Below are 22777 nucleotides of genomic sequence, written 5' to 3'. Positions count from 1 at the left end.
TCGGCAAACTTTCTGTATGTTTGTTTTGCATTCACCATATGGCTGAGCCACCTGAGGACAGCACCCTTCCACACTCCCACATTCCCATCCTCCCCAGCAGAGCCTGGGGCCTGGCATTTAAGAAGTGCTCAGTCACTGGGTCTAGCTGCTCTGCACCGAAGCCAAAGAGGTGGTGAGAGGAAAGAATCCCAGAAGCTTCTTGAAGCCAGGAAGCTTTCTTCCATCTCTGACTCCACAAGGGTTAACAACACGTTCCAACCATCCTGGCTACGTTAGAGTCAGGTGCCAAACGTCTCCCAGTCTCCCCCACACCCCACTCTGCTTTTCTACAAGTCACTGATCTTCAGGAAAAATCTCTTGAGGATGAGAAGGGGATCTCCTGGGAGACCCAGGCCTAGAGAGGGAGAGGGCAAAGGGGCTCAAGATCAAAGCCCACTGTGACCTCTTTACTCTAACCAGTTCCATGGGCCCCCAGCCCCTTAAACTTGAGCTCGGGGACCCCATGAGTAGATCATGAGGCTGTTTCGCTCCTCCCAGCCGCACAGTGAGCCTGGCTCAGGCGCCGTGCCCCAGGCCTAGCCCCCAACAGCGGAGGTGCTGCCAGCCCACGTTTAGCCCAGTGCGGGGGAAACCTTGGGGGAGAAGATAGCCCAGCGCCCGGCAAACGACTCAGTAACCTCCCACTCTTTAGTGAGGTCCCGCTTCTCTCCCAGGCATTAATTCCGCGCGGGTTTGTTTGGATGGGAGCCCAGAAAGCATGCACTCCCGGGGATCCGGAGTGGGTGGTCTGAGCAGACCCAGGCCGGGTTGCCCAGGGGACTCCAGATCTGCCCTCCCCTCGCCAGCCCCGGGGGGCGAACGCGTCAGTACCTGCCAACCCGCGGCTCCGGGGGACATCCGCGCTCCTGCGGCTAGCGCGCTGCGCCCGGACTTCGGGCGCCGAGTCAGGCAGCTGCAGGGCGCGCCCGGCGCGGGCTCCGGCTCGCTCCTCCCCACTTCCCCAGCCCATCCGTGGGCAGAGGCGGCTCCGGAGGCGGCCAGGCAGGGCGCAGGAGGCGAGGCCACGAGAACCGCAGCCCGCGCTAGCCGGCCGTGAGAGACGCGCGCTCCGGAGCCAGCGCGCACCTCGGTGCCCCGCGCCCCGCGCCCCCCACGCCGAGGGGCGGACCAGGCCTGACCGCCAATCAACGCGCCTGCCACTACCTCCCGACCAGCCAGCCTGAGCCCCCGCCCCAGCCGCCTTGGAGGCGGGGGGCTCGGATTTAAAGACACACTCACCCAAGCCGCGTCCGGATTGGCATCCGCAGTTCCCGGGCAGAGAGGGAACGGCTGGCCCCACCTTCTCCGGCCCTGCTTCCTTCTTTGCCCGCCCACCCTCTGCTAGGAGGAAAAGTTTGGGGCGGGGGAGACTGCCCGAGAAGCCAGTTCCTCTTCCCCTGTCATTAGTTCAACTCCTTCTGGAAGATCCCCAACCTTCCTTCCAGCCTCCATGGCTGAAAGAAGCAAACGCTTTGGGCGCCACACGCCTTCCCAAACTCCAGCTCCCCGGGAGATCTGCAGGCCGGGGCTGCCCTCGCCCCTCTCGGCTTTTTAAAGCCAGGCTGCGCCTTGGTGGGACCCAGATGGGCATCAGGGAGCCTGAATAAATGTCTCACAGTGCTGTGCAACCTGAACTAGGCGAGTGCCTTCTCTGGGCCTCAGCCACCCCAGTGTCAAGGGGTGTAAAGAGCAGACGGTCCGCTGAATCGTGGGTTTTTCCCAAGCCCTGGAAGTCCCTCGGCTCCCAGAGGCTTAAAAGGGAACGGCGGGGCAGAAACTTTGGAAGGAAAGGGGTCCCTCTGCCCCCATTCAAGGACTGCCGGCAGGGACAGCACCATCCCCGCCCCTTAGGTGGCCCCGCTCCCACCCCCATCCACGCCCCAGCAACTCACGTGGGCCGGTGGCTCGCACGCCCCCGCCGGTACCCACGTGCAGTCACTCTCCCACCGCGGCTTCCTCTCCGGGAGACTGGCTTTGTTGTGGTTGGTGAGTCACTTCCTCCCTCTCTCCACAGGGGAAATCCTTCTTCCTCACCTGTCACTAGCTGCCTCGCCCCAACTCGGGGCCGGGAGTCGGTGGAGCCAGAGCTCCCCAGGACGAAGGCAGCGGGGTCCTGCCCTCTTCCCGAAGTCGGGCGAGAGGGCGCTGGGCTGGAACAGAGGCCCGAAGCTCCCGCAGCACCGGGTCCGCCCTGGGAATAAATGAAGACCAAAGGAATGGTTGTCGCTTGTGGTTCAATTACCAGGTGTCCAGCATCTTTCAAATGCTTCATTCGCCTTGATCATTTTCCGAGCTAAGTACTGTTCTTACCCCTATTTTAGTAGATGAGGAAACTGAGGCCCAGGGAAGACTTGCCCTCCGCTCCAGGCCTGCCTTTTTCCGGACTGAGATGTGTGAGAAGAGGGGAAGAGAAGGTCCAGGAGGGGCCAGGGACGCACACCTGACGGCCGTCAGTGGCCAGCAAAGCTGGGCTCACATTGGCTCACAGTCTACTGCTGTGTGGTCTGGGAAACGTGACATAAGCTCTCGGATCCCCAAGTTCCTCATCTATACTCTGGCCTGCCCTCCTTCAAGGAGATGCTGAGAAGCCGGGGAGCTGGGGCGCCTAACTCACCCCACCCGCTGCTGGATTCCCCACTGGGGCCCCTGCTGCCACCCCGAGGATGCTGCCTTCCCGGATAGCGCCCCCTGGAGGCCAGGACTAAGTCTAGGTCTAGCACTAGCTTGAGCGCACACAGAAGCCCGCGCAGACAAGAAGGTGCAGGCGCAGACACACAAACACACACGCGTGCATACACACTGCTCTTCCTCCCTCGCTGTCCGGCAGATGCTGAGGGCTGTGGTGGTCTGTTTCTCTAGACTGAGCTCCTGGAAGACAAAATTCTGAGTTGACCTGTCTTCTGGTCCCCAGCGCAGCACCACGCCCATTCATGTGTATTCACCGCGCACAAAGTAGGTGTTACAGTTGAATCAAGCAGAAGAGCCCAGGGCACAGGTGTCCCCAGGAAAGCCACCAATCAATGCCCTTCGAGCCCCAGTAGACAGCCTCGAGGCTTAGCTGGTAGACCCCAGAAGTAAAGGGTTGGGGGCTCCAAGGTGTTTCAGGGACAGGCCACAGACTGCACCCAGGCCACGGTGCCCAGCCTCGCCAACTCAGACCTAGCCCCTGAGGCTTTGCTCAGTCCCTCCTGGTCATGGGGCTGGGGGTCCCCCCCAACCACAAGAAAACCTTCAGGACCAGATCTGCCCCAACTTGGGCCTGGAAGGGAGTGAAGGCTGAACACTGAGGGAGGAGGAAAGGACACAGAGAAGCCCTAGGTATACCCAAGAGAAGACTCTGTTCTCTCCCTAGCCCCAAGCAGAAGGGAAGAATCCCTTGTGCCAACTCTCTTGGCCCAGACTGCCCCAGAAGCTTGCTGAGAAGTCTGGAAGCTTAGAGCAGAAGCCCAGAAGTTCCTGAGAAAGGATGGATAGTCCCAGAACAGGACCTCAGAAACTAGAGGGCTCGGGACTGATGCCACTCTGCCAGCACCCCCACCAGAACTACCACCACCCCACATCACACACACACAAGCACCCAAGACATCTCATCCACTAAAGAATGACAGGGCCCGGTAGGCGGCCCAGTACAACTGTATGTACTTATGTGTGCATACCTACATGCCTGTGTTGCTCATGCATGCGCTCATGTTTGCAAAGATGTGAATAAACGTTTGCACAAGTGTCCAATGGGCATGAATGTGGGCACACAGGCGAGCGTGGTTCTACATGTGAATAGGAGTAGCATACCCACAAACCAGCCTAGCACAGCCCAAAGCTACAAAGAATGGCTGCGAACCCCACGACTCACACTTCCAGTACCACTGCCGCCTCTCCCTGCCCAAGCGAGCAAGGTGCCGTCGCCCTTGGAAGAGAACTCCCACGTTCAGTCCCTGTCCAGAAACATAAGCTGTGGGAACCCAGGATCCCTCATGGGAACACACAGGGCAGGAATTATTTCCTGACAGGCACAAATGACTCGCCGGAAGGCAGAGGAACGGAGTTCAATCCAGCAGAGGGGACTTGACGAAAGATGAGAAACAGGCCCTCCCGCTCCTCCCTGCCAAGCCCCTGCAGGCTGCGGGGTGCAGGGCTGGGGGAATGGACGGAGTCAGGGCTGGGAGGCCACCTAGCCTTGCTCCCGTGGCACTGTCATGCTCGTGATGCGGGACCCACGTGGGCCCTCCAGGATGGGTGGGTGTCTTGGAGCCTGCGGTCCTTCCCCCTGAGCCAGGTTGTCTCTGAGCCTCCGGCATGACACACCTGCTGCCGAGTCCCAGCACAGACCCGTTCCCACTGCCCCGCTGCCTGGGGTCCTGCCTTGGCTGTCTGGCCTTCCAGGCCCACTGCCCCCTCTCCAGGATCCAATACCCCTCTTCTGTTCCAGCCCCTCCTGAGAACATCCCGGGGCTTCCAGACAGGGTCCTGCCTCCCAGGGATGTCTGGAGGATTGAAGGTTTTCCGGGCACTCAGCCACCTGAGCTTTGCACTCTGACCCTGCCAGGGCCAAGGGGTTCTTCAAGATGGAGTTCCACCTCCTCCAGGCAGTTCTCCTTGCTAACGGGACCTCTCTCTGCTCAGGACTCTGCCCCCCACCTCTCCCAGCCCCGGGGCCCAAGCACCCCTACCTGGTACAGAATGTTCCATAACTGGCATCATCATTATCAGCAGGATCATTAATGTTATTGGTCATACCCTCTTTTGAGTCTGGGTTCAAGGATGACATCTCCCACGACTGAAATTCATACACTGGGTTCCAACTTTTTTGACTGATATTCAAAGAAATAAATATGTTTTACAGTGGGACCACCAACTATACAGAGACTTGAAAATGTGTGTGTTTCACCAAAAATATGCATAGCCTTCTGCATGTGATACACTCTGACACTTTCTAATGTATCATGTCCTGTTTCTGTTCTTGCTGATTGCAGTACACAAGCTGATTTTACCTGTGACCTACAGTTTGAGAATTCTGTCCCTGAGGGCAGGGGGACTTCCTCTCCCTCCCCCAGTGCCACTCAGCGCCTGACTGAAGACTGCCCAGGACATATGAGAGGAGGGTGATTCTGTTTCCAGAAACTTCCTCGAGAACTACAGAGAGAGTTCTCCCTCAAAAGAAAAGGGAAAAGAGAGAAAAAATCCTGGCTCACTTATTCAACAAATATTCCATTCAGTCAGTCAGACAGTCAGTTAACAAACACCTACAGAGCCCCTTTTATATGCCAAGCCCTGTTCTAGGCCCAGAGCAGTGAATGAGATGGATGAGGTCTGGCCTTCATGGGGCTGACATTTTAGTAAGGTGGGGGTGAAGGATATAATAAACAAGTAAACAAAAACAGAAGCAAGATCATTTCAGAGGGATTCATGCCATGAAGAAAATAATACAAGAGAAGGGTATAGAAGAGGGTAGGGTAGGGCTAATTTAGAAATGACTGAGGCCTCTGAGGGCACCTAGTAACTCATCTTGCCTTGTCCCTCCCATTCTGCCCCCACCCACCTACTCACCACAGTTCAGCCCAGCCCAGTTCGAGCGGTCTTCTCTCTAAAGGCTAGGGCACTGAGGAGCTAACTTCCTTTCAGTGGGGCAGCCCAGACCACACAGGGCCGGATACCCCATGCTCCCAGGCCCAGCAGCCTTTGCCACCCTGCCCTGAGCTTCAGAGGGCTCCCCGCTGATCAGATTGCGCCTTGCTCCATCCCCGCAAGACAGCGGGAGGGTGCAGATCTGAACCCCAGCCCCAGGAGAGTGCTGAAAAGCCCAAGTCTGTCCAACTGGGGCAGAGAAAGCCAGGGGGAGGGGGGTGGGAGGTCACTGTCCTTTGGTCCCTGCAAGGCTGTCAGGGTGACAGTGAGGACCCTGTCTCAAGGAGAGCTGCTCAGGCATCCGAGTTCCTTGTGACAATGCTCTCTAAGTACCTACAAGGCCTGACCGTGGGTTCAGGGCAGAGACAGGCAAGGTCCCACCCCACCCCAGGTGCTCAGAGACCTGTGGGAGAAGCAGACAGGCATGTTGGTGGTTTCAGAGTGAGGTATTTCCTGCAATGGGGGAGGGGGGGACCAGGATGCTGGGGGAGTGGGGACAGGGGCACTCAACATGACCCCCAGGTCAGCTCAGGATGAAAACTGGTGCCCTGCCAGGGCCCTGGCCGCTCTAGCAACGTTCAGTGATTTATTTCAGCTTCTGCATCAGACAAAGCCGAGCTTTATTTTTTATTTTTTAAATTGTTTTAATGTTTATCTATTTTTGAGAGAGAGAGCACGAGCAGTGGAGGGGCAGAGAGAGAGGGAGACCCAGAATCCAAAGCAGGCTCCAGGCTCTGAATTGTCAGCACAAGCCTGATGCAGAGCTTGAACTCACGAACTGTGAGGTGAGGACCTGAGCCGAAGTCAGACATGCAACCTACTGAGCCACCCAGGCGCCCCCAAACCCGAGTTTTAATTCAGTGTCTGCCACTTGTTAGCTGTGTGACCTCAGGCAAGTGTCTGAGCACCTCTGAGCCTCTGTTCCCGCATCTATAAAATGGGGGTAGTCACATCTACCTTGACAGTGTTGTTAAAGCTCTCAAAAATTAGTTGTCTGAGAGGAAGGTAAATGCCTAATAGTAGTTGTGGCTACTGTTATCACCAGAAGGTTCTCTCTGAGGGCTCCTTCATCTGCTTTCACTTCCTCCCCTCTCTGCCTTCCCCACTCAGCACCTGTCTAGTGCCTCCCTAGAACACGCAGAGAATCCCCTGCCCCCACTGCTATCGGAAAGGAGCTCTGAGTGGCCTTTTTCTGGGACTCACTGAAGGATCCCAGGCCCCGGACACTGGGAATAATGAGGCGGGAGGTGGGGGGAGGCAGAGAGGGGGTCTGCCAAACCGTGCAGCACGGAGATCATCCATTCCTGAATAAACAGGCTGTCACCCCTTCCCTCCCTCCCTCTCTCTCCTTTAAATAACCCAGATCTGTTGCCCAGTTGTCTCCAAGCAACACCACTCAGGCTCCCAAGGATGTCTCAGGCTGACAGAGCCATTTATGAAGATGCTGTCAGTGAGGGGGGGCGGGGGGTGGTAGGAGGTGGGGGCAGGGGGGTGAGAGGCCTGACCCAGCGTCTTCCCGAAGCCTTCACGTGGGTCCTGGGCAGACCCCTCACCAGACCTGCGGGCAGCAGTGCTGGCTTCCCAGGAATGTTCCAGGAGAGGCCAACGCCCCCAGACTTACAGGGGAGGTCCTGGCCCCAGCAGCTCGGGACACCCAGGAGCCAGCCAAATGCCTTGGAAAGACCGGGTTCTAGTTGCAGTGTCAGCACTCACTAGCTGTGTCATCCCGGCCCCCTCAGTCACCCTCTCTGAGCCCCAGAGAACCGTAATGCTGGAAGACAGCTTCCGTGGGGGGCAGCAGAGGGGCCTGCCACACTGTCCAGCAACACATACACACTCTGCCGCAGCAACTCCCTTTCCGAGGAATTCTCCCACATTTGTACACACTCGCCAACTGACCACTGTACGAGGCTATTCACACTTGGCGGTGGTGGAAGATTGGAACTACCAAAATGCCTGCGGACAGAGGTGATCGACTAGATAAAGTACGGAGCATCCAGAAACGGAAAATACCACGCAGCTGTTTTGAAACATGAGGCACACGTATGTGGGCTGATGCACAGGGATCTCTAGAGCGGGGAGCCAAGTCCAGACGTGGACGTGCACGTGGACATGGACATGGACAGTTAGGGCCGTGTTGTCTGTGACAGTGCAGGGCCCACCCCCAGAGGAATGGATAAGTCACATGGATTCCAAGCGCGGAATCCTGCAATACAGTTTCCCCCAACAACCCTGATGTGTGCACAGAAACGGGGAGCAAGCGTGCAAATGCAGCGTCCTGGGGTAAACTCACCAGCAGGGCTCAACTGGCCACAAAATACCCGCGATGGAAAGTAACAACACTATACACAGACGAGTACCATAGTCTTCCTAAGTGAGGATACGTACGTTACGTGAAAACGTTTATCAGACGCCCGACCATGGGTGCCTACGAGGAAAAAGATGAGACGAAGGGAAAACAAAGAGAACCACACAAGAGAAAAGCTTTGCATACGTCGATGGTGATGAGGGGCTGAGAGTTCAGGAAAATGGTGTATTCAACTCGGCAGCTGAGTTAAGAAGGAAGGAGGGGAGGCAAAGGGAGGGAGCAGGAGAAGAAATTGTAGGACAAAATGTCTAATGTTCTAGCATTTAGGAGTTGCAAAAAGAGTATGAATAGATAGATATAGATAGATAGATAGATAGATAGATAGATAGATAGATAGAGGTATATACACATTTTTGCTGCATACCTCCCCATGCACTTGAATATTGTTCTACGTGTATATGTTACCTATTTTAAAATAATTTCTAAAATGAGCTCATAGATTTGTACACACATGCTCAGTCTCTGCAGGCTGTGGAAGACTCCAGGGAGAGGGCTTAGTCCGGGCAAGGGAAATGGGTTCTGAGAAAGGGAAGCCCACTTTCCTTCCACTCACTGGCCTTTTGTACAGTGGACCTTTTTACCCCATACATCTATGACATATTCTTTTCTCTTTAATTTTTTTAATGTTTATTTATTTTTGAGAAAGAGAATGTGAGAAAGGGAGGACGGAGAGAGAGGGAGACACAGAACCCGAAGCAGACTCCAGGCTCTGAGCTGAGCTGTCAACACAGAGCCCGATGTGGGGCTCACTCACAAACCGCAAGATCATGACCTGAGCTGACATCGGATGCTTAATCGACTGAGCCACCCAGGTTCTCCTATTTATGATGTATTCTAATAATTAAGTCATTTTTAATTTTTATTTTGAACATTTTATATATGCACAACAATAGAGGCTAGTGTACTTGAATCTATGTACCCATCAGTCAGATAGGACAACTACCAAGATTTTGCTTCATCTACTGTCGTCTCTTTTTTTCTTTTGGCTTTCTTGCTGGAGTATCTTAAAGCAACCCCCCAAGTTGCTTTATACAATGGATGTAATACATGCGTTTTAAAGAAACAAAGGCTGGGGCACCTGGTTCGTGTGTTCAAGCCCCGTGGCAGGCTCTGTGCTGACAGCTAGCTCAGAGCCTGGAGCCTGCTTCAGATTCTGTATCTCCCTCTCTCTCTGACCCTTCCCTGCCCATGCTGTCTCTCAAAAATAAATAAAACATTTTTTAAAAAAAAGAAAGAAAGGCTGAGAGGTGAAGCAGTGTACCCTGCCAGATGAGGAAGGAGTACCTGTATGAAGTTCCCAAAGGCAGTGGTCCCTGCCTCTGCTTGACTGCTCCCAGAGACCAGGAACTCACTACCTGCCCCAGTCTCCTTCTGTGTCCATAATGGCCTAGAACTTGGCTTCTCAGAAGGGACAGACACCACCCCACTCTCCCTTTGCTGTCTTGGAGGCACCCAGCAGTGGGCGTGGGATGCCCAAAGCCACAGGGAGACAGGCCAGCTCATTAGAGGCTGTCCCTCTCCAAAACAAACTCAGAAGCACAATGGCACACCATGCGCATTCACAGAAACTGGAGGCCACTGAACTACTGCTGACTTGGGAGGCCTGGACTAGCACCCCCTCCACCCCCAGCCCCCTCCACCCTGCCCGGGGCCCAGGCCAGCTGAGACAGGCATTCATTGCCCTGGCAGTCAGGGGTAAATCATGGGCCAGGACTAGACCATTGTTTCCCAGCTTGCCTGTGTGTGCATTTGAATTGCCAGCAAGAAAGGTTCAACCTCAGACCGCTGGGCTCCACCCCAGTCCTCCTGAGCCAGGATTTCCAGGGTGAGACTCTGGGAATGCTCCCTGGCCAGTTTCAAGGCTGCGACTGGTGTTTCAGAACCTCTGAGCCAATGAACTCTGAGGGGCTCTTCCAGCCGCAATAGTCCATGCCAGCTCTTAGCTGCCTATCTTGTCCTAGGATTTTGGCCTCGGCCCCCCCCCCCCCCGCGCCCCCTGCCATTAGCATGGATGCAACATTCCCACCTGCAGCTCATAGGGCAGTGGATGGTAGCAACCCCTCTCAAGAGTGTGCTGACAGACGGCTCAGTCGGTTAAGCATGCAGCTCAGCTCAGTCATGATTTCACAGTTCTTGAGTTCAAGCCCCACATCAGGCTCTATGCTGACAGCTCAGGCCTGGAGCCTGCTTTGGATTCTGAGTCTCTCTCTTGCTCTGTGCCCCTCCCCCATTCTCTCTGTCTCTCTCTGTCTCTCTCTCTCTCTCTCTCTCTCTCTCAAAAATAAATAAACATTAAAAATAAATTAGAAAAAAGAAGAGTGTGCTGGCCGAGGCTCAGGAGCACATGTAGTCCCCCAAATCCAGGTGCTTTCCGGAAGGAGAGGCAGCAGATTCAGAGGTGGTATCCTGTCCCCTCCTCTGCACAGTCTTCCCTCCCGCAGGGAAGGGTAAACCCTGAGCCTTCTCTCTGGGCCGCAGTCCGTGTGCATGAACTCGCTTCGCTTTGGCAACACCCATAGTAACTCAGCCAAGGCTTCCCTCCTTCCCATGAGGCAAGAGTAGTCTTAGCCCCTTCAGCAGATGAGGAAACTGAGGCTCGGGGAGGTGAACTAAGCTGCCCAGGGCACACAGCTGGTAAGGGGCCGAGTGGGATTCTCACCGGGCAGAGTGGCTTCAACCGGTGCACCTCTCCCCCCGACAACACTGGGCTGTCCCTGTGACCCAGCAACAAAGTGAGACATCTGATGTCTTCCTCTGGCCTGCTGTCAGGGCACACGTGCCATTTTATACTGGATGTCAGGAATGACCCACTAGAAAGCAGACAGCAAGGCAAGGTTAGCAGTGCAAGAGGCTCACTGGGGGGAAAGCACGGGAAAGGCTGGGGCGGGGAGGAGGGGGAGCAAGAGTGAGAGTGTTCAGAGCACCGGACAGGCCTGCCATCCAGGAGAAGAGGGTAAGGAAGGAGGGCGGGGAGGAAGAGCCCAAGACCCAGTGCAGCCCCAAGCGCATCATGGCCAGGCCAGGCGACCGTGGCCCCAGCTAGTATCTCAGCTGAGCTCTGCTGCCGGCCAGGAGCAGCCTGGGGACATGGTGGCTTCCGTGTTGATGTAGCACTGGATTGGAAGGTGTGGCGCCTGGGCCGGGGTGGGGGGGTGGGGGGCAGTCAGCTCACTGCATCCGGCAGCACGTTCCCTGGAAGGGAGCTCAGGGCAGCACGCCTCAAGGCACCCCTGGCAGGACCCGCGGGTCATGGCCTGCCTGTCCCCTCCACGGCTAGGCAGTGACCTCCCCAAGGGCAGGGGCCGTGCCCTGTTCATCTCTGTGTCCCAGCCCAAGGCATGGCGTGTCCTAGGAGCGTCATAACCGTGTATAAGCCTGCAACCCGCAGAGTGGTGCTTCCGCTGTGACAGCCGATCCTGGCAGAGGAAATAAGGAAGAAAAGCAAAGTCTAGAGTCCTTACTGTAGGCCAAGCTTGGCGCCAAGGGCTGGAAAATGCTTTTTGGGTTACCAAGGGCTTGTGCGAATTTGTCATGCTGGTTGAGGGGTAGATGCCACTCCCACCTCCTAAAGCAAGGGGGCTCCGGTGGCCATGCCACTCATCCAAGGTGGCTCTGCTGATGCCAGGCTCTGCCATGCTCTGTCTACCAGAGCAGGTCGGCAAGAAGCCCCAGGCGAGGGCTCCTCTTGGGACAAAGACAGAGAAGTCCTCACCTGAGGCCTAAAGAAACGAAACTTCCTTGGAAACCTTGCCTGGTGCCCCTCCCCCAGCCTTGTTCCCAACCGGGACAGTCAGGCAGCCCCTCTCACTGGGTCAAGGGACCAGGCTGGATGGGGGCCAGGACCAGACAGGCTGGGTGTTCAGGGTCCTGACCAGGCTTCCGGGGACCTGAGCCCCTAACCCAGCTCCTGCCTCACCGTGTCCGCACCGGGCAAGTCCAGGACCTCTCTGGCCTCATCTGCGACATGGAATGAATAGTTGTGTCTGATACGAAACCCAAATTCCTCTGCTCCCACCGCATCCATGGCGGGTAGGCGGACAGACTGCCCATGAGGTAGCAGGGGACCAAACTCCAGATAACTCTGAACTCTGTCAGAACGAGCCCCCCGGTTCCCCTTCCGGGGAACATCAGGGCTGGAGGACCGCTGGTGAGGATGTAACTGAGCTCCCCACCTCACCCCAGGACGCTCCCCATGACACCCCGGTCCTCACTGGGTGCAGTCTACATGCTCAGCACATCCACAGCCTTGTTACTCGATTCTGAAAAGCATATCCTATTACAGTCCTTGTTTTCGGAAGAAACAGAGGCACGGAAGCGTTGAAGAACTCACCCAGTGTCCCCCTAGCCCCCTCCGACTCCCAAGTTCTGTGTCCAGCCGGTGACCTGCCACTGGACCGCAACCCTCCCGGGGCCACCCTGCAGAACTGTGACAGGTAGAAGACACCTTTCTTTCTCCTGACACGAACCTGACACCCACTTCCCAGTCACTCCCCTCGGTCCTCAGCTGGTCCTGTGACCCTGAGCCGGGGACCACCAGATCCCATTTCATTAAGTACCTCTTTCTCTCAAATATTTGAGAAATGCCCATCTCATACCCCCAGCCCCAGATGTCTGCAGCCTAACACCCCCAGGGCTTTCAAAAGCCGGTGGGAACTTCCAGAACCAGGAGAGACCTTATTGTCCCTCCAGACCCCCCTGGGGGGAGCTCTTTTCTAAGGGGGGCCCTGAGGAGAATGAAGTCCTTCTTTCTCTCACCACTCAGCACGCTGCCCACCCCCCAGGAAGCTTGTCTCCTGGCTCTGACTTCACACCTAGCTGACATCTGACATTTAGAAACCTGAAGACTGAGTCTCCTTCTGGGCCCACCAGTTGCCTCCTGGCCTGTGGGGGTGTGCTGCTGAACTGCCACTGGCAGGAGACAATGAAGCAGTTAAAGTGCCCCCCTAGTTCCATAGGGGCAGAGAGGGGACAGCCAGGATGAGGCAGAAGGAAGTAAAGAGCCCAGGGCAGGGATTCAGGAAAGCCCCGGCAGGATCTTGGAGGTGGGCGCGCTGAGTGTCCCACTCAGGGGCCCTGGTTTCCTCACAGATCCCTGTTCCATGCTCTCTCACCTCCCGTCGGCTTCCCCCACGTTACTCAGGGACAACCAGCCCCCTGCCCACCGCCCCTCTAAAAACCACTATCCCCGAAATCCTCTGCAAGTTAGTGTTTAATGGGCAGAGAGTTCCCCCTGGAGAAAGTTCTGGAGATGGATGGTGGTGACGGTTGTGCAAGGTGGATATACTTGCTGCCACTCTACTGTATACTTCAAAGTGGTTGAAATGATCCATTTTATATCATGTATATTTTAGCACAACTTTGAAAAAAAGACAACCCACAGAATGGGGCAAATCATCACAAATCACACACACACACACACACACACACACACACACACACACAGAAAGCCTGCCCAGGCTCTGAGCAGGAAGACAAGTGTGTGGGAGACAAAAACCCCACACAGCCCCATGGGGGTGACCCTAAAATCCCAAAGCTGCTTCTCCCCTCCCTCCTCCCTGCCGGCAGTCCTGGAGCACAGGGTGCCAGACAGGCCAGTGAAGGCCAGGAGACCCAGCCCCCACCGAGAAGGCCCGGGGAGCAACTCCAATATCCATCAAGAGGGGAGTGGATAAACAGGTCTTGGAGTCACCTCATAATGGAAATCTCCCCAGCAACCGGGGCGAACCAACCAGCCACACACGCAGTATCCCGGGTGGACGCCGGAGGCCCCACGAGGGAGAGAGGCCAGGTGGAGAGGAGAACATAGCGGAAGATTTCCTCCACTGAACTGCAGGCCTGGGACAGACACAACTAGCCTGTGACGGTCAAGGTAGGGGGGGCAGCTTTGAGCGAGGGGTGACACTGACTGGCAGGGGACCTGAGGGAGCTTGCTGGGGCCCTGGGCATGTTCCCTGTGTTGATCCAGGTAGCAGTTACAGTGAGGTCCACGTCTGTGGGAACCCATCAGCGTGGGACTGTAAGATCTGTGTACTGAGTTCTTTTGCCCCCGCCCCACCCCGAGTTCCAGCTTAACTTGTTTTAGTTCCTCAAAATGGTGGACTACAGGTCCCCCTCAGGTCTCGGCACTTGCTGGTCCTTCTTCCTAGAATGCACTTCCTCCAGAGCCTTCTGCCTAGGCCTTTGCTCAAACGTGGCCTCTGTGGGGCAGCCTTCCCTGTCTCCCTGCCTGGAGCTGTCATTCATTCCCTCACTGCTGCCGCACACCCTGGGAAGGTCCCGAGCACTGCACCCACCACCGAGGGACGCTTCCCACACTCGATTTGCTTATGTCCCCTCCCCACTAGGGTGTCAGCCCCATGAGAGCACGAACATGTCTATCTGGGTTCACAGCTCAACTCCACCCAGAGCAATGGCTGGCATACAGCCGTAGCCACATAATCAATATTTGCGGGATGGACAGGCCATCTCTAGAGCAGGTCAGAGTATGTCCCGCAACTTTACTCTCTTCAAGGTGCTGAGACATTCATGACAGGCCTCTATGTTCAGGGCACAACCGGAACTCTAGAGCAGTTCACCATGGAGCCCAACAGAAAGGAGGCCCGTGCCAGACATTCTAATGTGTAAGGGATGGACAAGAAGGGCATGTGCCTAGGGCCAGGGGAATACTCAGAGTGAGCGGCTGGCTCAGCCTCCCGGTTCCCAGGGCAGGGTAACGAGGCGGGCTCTGGGTGCGGCCATGGCTGCCCACGCCAGCTGAACGTCTGGGCAGCAGGAGGGCCTGTGCTTTGGCAGGAAGCCATCGCCTTCTAAAAAGCCAAAGAGCTCAACCAAGGCCCGCCACTGTGCCCCTGTAGGCCCCACCACCCACTGCCATAGCAACAGTCCTGTCAAGCCAGCGGCACTAAGAGCAGAGGGCACAGTGCCAGGACGGTGACAGGGCATCTGCTGGGCTCCCCTTTCCTGGCAAGGGAGGCACCTTGGCCTTTCTGAACTGTGGCCAGCGGAAGAGCTGTGTACCATTCCTGCATTTTTTTCCTGTGTGTGTGTGTGTGTGTGTGTGTGTGTGTGCGCGCTTGCTCCCAGGCCCAAGCATGCGCAATGCTGCCCAGGGACACCGCGGGATTCCAGCATCTGGGATTGGGGGGGTCCATCAGTGGGTACAGAATTGTTCAATAATAAAAGCTGTCGTTCACCAGCCCAGGTACCATTCTGAATACTTTGTACAAGTATTTAGACTGAGTCACCTCTTTTTCCCACTCATCATTGGTTAACCAAGCTCTGCACGGTCACCAAGGGAAAAAAAAATCTGGTTAGATCTGGTCTCTGGCTTAAGTTGCTCCTAACCCCTGCAGGAGATGTGGGTAAAAATAACCACAATGCAGAGGCACAGGCGTCAAAGTGCACAGGGCAGGCTGGCTCCCACACCTGCCTTTTACATCTCCCACTTGGGGGCGCCGGGCCCCGGGGGAGCGGTCCTGGAACGCAAGAGCTGATGAAGTTCTGTCCTGGGACGCCACCTTCCGGACAGACGGCGGTGGCACAGCTCCCGCAGCCAGCCTCGTCCCCTCTCTCACAACAGCTGTTTGCTGGGTGCATCGTGACAAGTGTAGAGATGCAGAACAACACAGACAGGAAACCCGACAGCCCACGTGGGCTTACAGTCTGCTGGCGGAGGCAGGTAGAAACCAATAGCCCCACGAGTCAGGATGTAGCCTCAGCTGTTCTGAAGGAAAAATACAGTGTGATCTGAGGGAGTGGGGGGAGGTCATCTTTGGACCTCCAAAGGAGGTCATTTTTTTAAGTTTATTTATTTATTTTGAGAGAGAGAGCACACACCAGGAAGGGGCAGAGAGACAGAAAGAGAATCCCAAGCAAACTCTGCACAGATAGCAACGAGCCCTACCAATGAGAGGCTCAAACTCACGAACCTTGAGATCATGACCTGAGCTGAAACCAGGAATTGGACATTTAGCCGACTGAGCCACCCAGCCACCCCAGGAGCTCATATTGAAGCAAAGACTTGAAGGCCAAATAGATGCTTGGCAGGCAGAGTGGGAGAAATGGCATTCCAGGTAGAGGGGCGGCAAGGACAAATGCCCTGAGGTGGGAACAAGCTCATCAAAGTCCAGGAACTGAAAGAAGGCAGGTATAGCTGGAGAGCAATGAGGCCCAAGGGCCAGGGCTTGTATTTGACCCTAAAGGCAGTCGGGGGCTCTGAAGGCTCTGAAGGGTTGGAAGACCAACGAGAGGCCACTGCAGTTGTCCAGGACAGAGACGGTGGTAACTGGGACCAGGGTGGTGACAGAGGAGGTGGAGACGAGCAGACAGGTTCTAGAGAATGCTTTTGGACGCAGAATTGACGAGGCAGGTATTGGGTTGGATGTTGGGGTGTGAAGAGAGTCGGGCTGTCCGGTGGAGTAACGGGGTAGAGGGAGGGGCTTGAGTGCAGGAACAGTGGGCAGGGAACACAGAGCTCAGTCCTGGAGGGGCGGGGGAGCTCAGGATGCCCATGAGGGAACCCAGGGGAGATGGGCAGGTGGGTGGTGGGTCAGGAGTCCCCAGCTAAGAGGAGTGGTCTGGGGTAGAGAAAGGCAGGTGCCCTGGGCACTGGGTGGGGGTTAAAGCCTCCAGGAGAAGCTCTGGAAGGAGTAGTGGGGGAGGAAGAGAGCACCGTGGGAGTGAGGCATGAGGTAGTGACAAAGGAAGAGGCTAAGAGGACAGGGAGGGGGGAGGGAAGCTGGGTGGCATGAAAGTCAAGGGGTAGGGAAGCATTTCAACTGTGTCAGAGGCTGGTGTGAGGTCAGGTAGGGCTAGAACCCATTTGGCAATGCTGTGCCCCACAACCCAGGCTGGGCAGATTCTGTGGTGCATGGGGGTGACAGGGGCACTCTTGGGGGTGAGGGAGTGACCATGCAGCAGGCAGAACCCATCAACAAGCTGGCTGTGAAAGATGGAGCGGCTGCAAGGGGCCTGGGGAGGGCAGCTGTAAAGATGGGGTGTCAGGGCACTCATGGTACTAGGGGCACAGAGGCAAATGGAGGACACTGGCAGGGCTGTGGGACCCAGCCACTTTCCAGAGCCTCTTTCTTCTCCTCCATCCCCTTTCCCCCTGGTTTTTGCAGTCACCCATGTAATGACCAGCCCTTCCTCTGATGAGGGAACCACAGGGCTCTGCCCACACTGGCTCCGTCCACACCAGGCAAAGGGGGCAGAAGGGGAAAGGGGATGGGAGGGTGGTGGTGGCAGGCTGTTTGGAGTCATGAGAAGCCCAGAATCATGGCGAGCTCATGTAAGCCCCTTGACCCAGTCTGGGTGCCCCTCCCTCCCTGACAGGCACCCCCTCTATTAGTCCCCCACCCCCACCCAACCTGGGCAGCTGATGGTGGAGCTCCAGAGAGATCACTTTTTGCAGGGGCTGAGCCTCATACTGTTGGCAGAGGGAGACTTTAAGTGAAAGAATATAAACATACAAAATGGGGAGGGGGACTCAGAAGAGTCTGAAACTTACACTTCATTAGCCTGTCACTGTCATAACCTCCAGCAAGCAGACCGCTCGGAGCCCACCCTGCAGAGCTGTGAGCACCAAACGAGACAAGGGTGCTTGGCTTTTAAGCGGGCTCTGCCTCACATGCACTATGGCACCTGCGCCACCTGCTGTCACCTGGGCTCCCCTGGGGGGGGGGGGCGCAGACTGCCCTCACCGAACCCAGGGGCGCTGCAGCAGCTCCTGGGGTAGGAAACACAGAAGAGGACACAAGGGGAGGGGGGTGTGACCCACCCTGACTGTCCTGCCCGCACTCCAGAGCAAGCCAAGTGGGGGCTCTGCGCATGGCACTGGACTGGGATTTCATCCTGCCTGGCCCCATTTCACAGGCAGGCACATGCCACCCCTCCAGGCCAGCAGCAGGAGAATTAGTCTCCTGGACGGAGGCCCAGGATGGGGATGGGGCAGTGGGAGGGGGACACATCCAGCTGCTCCCAGAGCCCTGACCACCCTGCTGCCCAGGGTCGGGGAAGCTCACCTCAGAGTGTACCATTTGTGGGGCTCCCGTCCAGGACCCCACAGGGCTGGGGAGATGCCCGAGGGGTGACACCAAGTTCTGGATGCCACAAACAAACAAGACAGGCAGCCTGCTCAGGCCCGAGCTAGGGGAGGGGGGGTTCCCTGCCCGAATGGCGGCGAGGGGTGGGGGTGGGGGACACTCACCACCACCTCTGGCCTCCTGTCCCTGGGCTTGCTGGCAGAGTTGCCCGGGTGGTCCTTGGCTCACTTTCCCCCGCAGGAGGGTCCCACAAAAGGCTCACTCCCTGGCCTTGGCAGTGACCTCAGGGCACCTCGGCTGTGCCCGCTCAGTGCCAGGTGTGCACCCCACATCCCTTTAAGACCCTCCTCCACAAACGGGGAAGCGAACCAGAGGTGGGCACACACACCGAAGGACACAAATTTGACTCCAAGGCTGGGGCTTCTTTCCTTTGCCTCGGCCACCTTCCTATAACAACAGCCAACCAACCTTTTCGGGGAAGGCAAGCTCTCTGATAAGAAAAGTGCCCTTTTCTGCCTCATTTATTAGCACCCATTGTACACAGGACATTGGGTACAAGGTCAATAGGAGACCTCTGTCCCCTGGAAGCTCATAGTCTGAGAGGAGGTAATAGGAGGCATGATGTACGGGCCCTGGAACCGTGCCAAATGCAGAAACAGGCTCCATGAGGCCATGTGCCTTGGCCAAGGTCATGTGTTGGTCTGGGTTGAGCTGAGCGATCTTAGGTGTCCCAACTCCCTTCACCTTCCTCCAACATACCACAAGCATAATTAGTACTAATTTAAGCCAATAACTTCTTCTCCTCCCGGCCGGTTCTGAGGTTGGCGAGTTCCTTGGAGGGCTACCCCCAGGGGAGGGCCATGTGAGTCTCGGTTACTCTATTACCCTTCAGACCTGCTGGGGCAGGTCCAGGAAGAAAAAGGGTCCTTACATCTTCCCAGTAGGGAAAGAACATGGTTCTGAGGGTGCAGTCCGCGGGGAGAATGAAAAAGGGGAGCTGAAGGATGGGGTGGGAGAGGGCGGGCAAGGGTGCTGTGAGCCAGGAGCAGGAGTGGGCCAGGCTCTCCCTGGAGGGAAACCAATGTAGACCCTCTCTCACCTCATAACTTTGGACCCCTGACTCTGAGTGTCAGCTACGGGGGGTGGGGGGGGAGATTGGGGCAATAATGTGATCGGATGTGGGGGATGGATATGGGAGCCACAGGATAAGGTGGGGGTGTGGGGGGTCTTGGAGATTTATAACATCTCAAATCATGGGCACACTATCTCAGCATTGGATCGCCCAGTCTTTGTCCCCCAAAGATGAGAACATGGTAGGTGGGCAGTGCCACCTCCTGTGTCTGCCACTCTCACGCCAGAGTGAAGGAAAGACCAGAAGAACACCCTGGGGTCTTAGTTGTTTGTCTTCTTCCAAATGATAGGATGGAGAATGAGGGTGAGAGTCAAAACGAACCTGGGCTCCAATTCCACTCAGCTGCTTAGTTCCAACTTGACCTTGGGCAAGTATTTAAGCCATCTAAGCCACAATTTTTCATCAGGAAAATGAGAATAATTATAGTTAAAGAATATAAGGTGAAAGATGCTTCTTGGAATTGTGTGTGAGGCATGTGTCCAAAGCACTCAGCACTATGCCTGGCACAAAATCGGTAACAATTTTGGTAAACAAAATTGGTAAACCATTGGTTTCCCCCATGTTTTTCCATCTCTGGAATGGACACACATTTGGCATAGCTCTGACCTCACCCCTAATTCCCAGGTGTCTAGGTTGTTAGTAGCCACAGAATGGAAGATGCTGAGGGTGGGTGATGGGTGAGAATGTATTCGAGTTCTTTCCATTGAATTATCTGCTCCATGAAGACTCCTCCCGCCCCTCTGGGTCTCTCTTTAATCATATTAGCCCCTGCCCCCGGCGTTCCTGGCAAAGCCAGGTTTGTGCATCTCCCCTCCAACTGCCTTTGAAGCCTGGGGCCCTTTGATGTGAGTGGGGGTGGCACCAGCCTGGGATCCTGCCAGCCTTGTGGTCAGCAGCTAAAGCAGGGGGGCACCAGGCTTGGTAAAGTTTGGAAATACAAGTCCCCCACCCTTCCTGAGTTTCCCCAAGCTCAGGCTTTGAAGTCAGACTTCCTGGACTGGGATCCCAGCATGACCTGGGGCAATTCACCCAGCCTCTCTGAGCCTCAGACCCCTCAGCTGTAGAACGAAGCCAACAGAAGCACCAACCTCATGGGTTTGTGGAAAGAAAGAAGAGAGAGAGAAAAGACAATGAAATGGCGCCGTTTTCAGTCTTACTAAATAAGACTCCCCCAGGGAGTCTCGTAGTGGACTTTGATGCTCCAAGAGTCTTAGTGCACTTTTAAGCTTTAGCAGAAGTAGTCTATTAAGTACACTTCTATCTCAGAACTATAAGCACTACAAATTGACAAAGAACATTGCAGCTTAATTATCTAAATTTCATTTATGTGTATTTAGTCTTTTGCATTTTGAATAATAATGTTTCTATTTCGAAGGCTTATTATATTTACATTCATCATCACAACTGTATTTTCTTAAAAATATTTTTTTAAGTAATCTCTACACCTAACGTGGGGCTCGAACTTACAACCCTGAGACCAAGAGTCACATGCTCTACCTGAGCCAGCCAGGTGCCCCCATGGTTACAACCCTAGTAAGGTAGGATTGATACACAAGCGCGCAGTTCGGTGCTCTCTGACATACTACACAGCCATCCCAACAATCAAGATAATGAATGTATGTATCACACCCAAACCTTTCCTTGTGTCTCTGTAATTTCTCCGTCTCTCCCCTCCTCCCAGATCACCACTGAGCCACGTTCTGTACAGCTTCTCACAATCATTACTCTGCATTTTCTAAAATTTGATAGAAATGAAATCAAACAGGGGCACCTGGTCGGCTCAGTCGCTTAAGTGTCCGGCTTCGGCTCAGGTCATGATCTCACAGTTCATGGGTTCGAGCCCCGTGTCGAGCTCTGTGCTGACAGCTAGTTCAGAGCCTGGAACCTGTTTCAGATTCTGTGTCTCCCTCTCTCTCTGATTCTCCCCTGCTTGCTCTGTCTCTCTCTCTCTGTCTCTCAAAAATAAATTAAAAAACATTTAAAAAATTTAAAAAAAAGAAATGGAATCAAACAGTATATACTGTCTTTTGCCTCGTGTTTTTAAGTTCTCATTATGGTCTCACTGCATCTATCAACAATTCATTGTCGAGTCATATCCCAACGTATAGATATGCTACAATTTTTTATCCAGTCATTCACTGCTGGACATTTGACTTCTTTTGAATTTCAAATGAAATCATGAAATTTTAATTTCATGTTTTTGGAAGATAGCAAATGTTGGCTGAAACAAAAAAAATTAAATGAAAAATGCCTTATTAAAAAGTCACAAAAGCAAATGAATACATGAGGAATTTAAGTCATTACACTTATCAAAGAATGGTTTTTGTAAGTTTCTATCATTCATGCTCTTGATGTGGTTAACATTTCAAAGAGCACAAGAAGTGCATCCTGACTCTTGGGGCTCCCTCTATCCTTATGAAGTGCTCCCAGAGGATTGCTGTGGTCAAGGAGTTTGGGGAGACCCCACGTCATAGTGCAGACAGAGCTCTCCGCATAGCCCATGCCTGGCACCTGGGTGGCACTCCCTGAACACTCCTCATTCTCACAGTATATTCTCCCTTGAGTGTTTGTCCTTAGCTCTGGTTCTTCTTGCCTTACGCACACATGCGCACAAACACGCATGCGCACACACACGAGCAGGCTCTCCAGCCCCAGACTAGGTTGCGTCACCCAACGCCAGCCCAACCTCAGCACCAGTGAGTCTCAGTAGGAGGAAATGGGGAAGTGGGAGGCAGGGGGTGACTGGTGGGGCTGTGGGAACCTCTGAGAAGCTTCCCAGTGGGAGGAGAAGGATTCTCCGGGTGGTCTCTTTGTTTGTTTCCCAGGGCTGGTGGAGCCTTCACCTCCTGACCCTGTGGGAAGCACAAGTTGAGTCCGGCTCTACCCAGGAGGGGTTGGGAGAACCAGGGCTGGAGGGAGCATGAGACTCCGAGTCAGACAGGCCTGGCCCCTACCAGCTGTACCATGTCAGGCTGGTCCTCCTCTAGGAGGGTGATGCCAGCCAGCCTTGCTCAGATCACGCAGCTCGTTCAAGGGTCCGAGCCAGAATGGAGGTGAAGGGGTGGCATACAAGGCTCCCTAACATGAATCATCCTCCTAAGGAGCCAGGAGCATCATCTTGCTGATGTCAAGCCGTCAGCGTGCTGAGAGAGGGATACTGAGGATTCAGTCAATGTCTACTCTGTACCCTTCTACCTTTGCTCAGGAAGAACTTGAAAACAGAGGAAGCCGGTGACCCATGCGGCTTACCTGTAGCCACTGGATCAAGAAGCATCTCGCCATCCTTGCCATCTTACCTCTGTGTCCACCCCAGTCCAGGGACTGGATTAAATGTATTCACTCATTAAATATGTACTGAGCACTTATATGCGTCTAGAACTGTGCTAAGCCCAGGGGTTCAGTGGTGAACTGAACAGACAGGGAATCTGGCTTAAAAGCCCAGTGGGGGAAGAACAGACAAAAAATGAACAGCACCAAACAAAATTTCTGAGCACGGAAGAAATGAACATGGTGATACTGACAGAGTGCAGGAGGTCACCTGATCGGGGGCCAGCAGGGAGAGGCCTCTCTGTG

At 55.0% G+C, this 22777-nt stretch overlaps 1 protein-coding gene and 1 long non-coding RNA gene across 5 annotated transcripts in view; one reads left to right on the top strand and one right to left on the bottom strand.

Annotated features, from left to right (window-relative positions):
• Nucleotides 1-1999, bottom strand: part of PALD1 (phosphatase domain containing paladin 1) — a 68242-nt gene extending 66243 nt beyond the window's left edge. Inside the window, exon 1 of one of the 3 annotated variants that reach the window (XM_029931827.1) lies at nucleotides 1932-1999. The gene's annotated coding sequence lies outside the window, so the exon portion shown is untranslated. Of the gene's footprint in view, nucleotides 1-870; nucleotides 1209-1278; nucleotides 1370-1931 lie in introns of those variants that run through there. The other 2 variants (XM_029931826.1, XM_029931824.1) reach the window with 2 other exon arrangements.
• Nucleotides 2000-21720: 19721 nt separating this feature from the next.
• Nucleotides 21721-22569, top strand: LOC115272335. 2 transcript variants are annotated; one of them, XR_003900380.1, is made up of 2 exons: nucleotides 21721-21900; nucleotides 22030-22569. It is a non-coding gene; the product is annotated as an uncharacterized LOC115272335 (long non-coding RNA). The 2 variants fall into 2 exon arrangements; XR_003900374.1 differs by having other exon boundaries at nucleotides 21721-21910.
• Nucleotides 22570-22777: the final 208 nt, after the last annotated feature.

This window comes from Suricata suricatta, chromosome 2, assembly GCF_006229205.1.
Source record: "Suricata suricatta isolate VVHF042 chromosome 2, meerkat_22Aug2017_6uvM2_HiC, whole genome shotgun sequence".
In the NCBI taxonomy this organism is placed as follows: domain Eukaryota; kingdom Metazoa; phylum Chordata; class Mammalia; order Carnivora; family Herpestidae; genus Suricata; species Suricata suricatta.
This window is presented reverse-complemented; position numbering and strand designations above follow the sequence as displayed.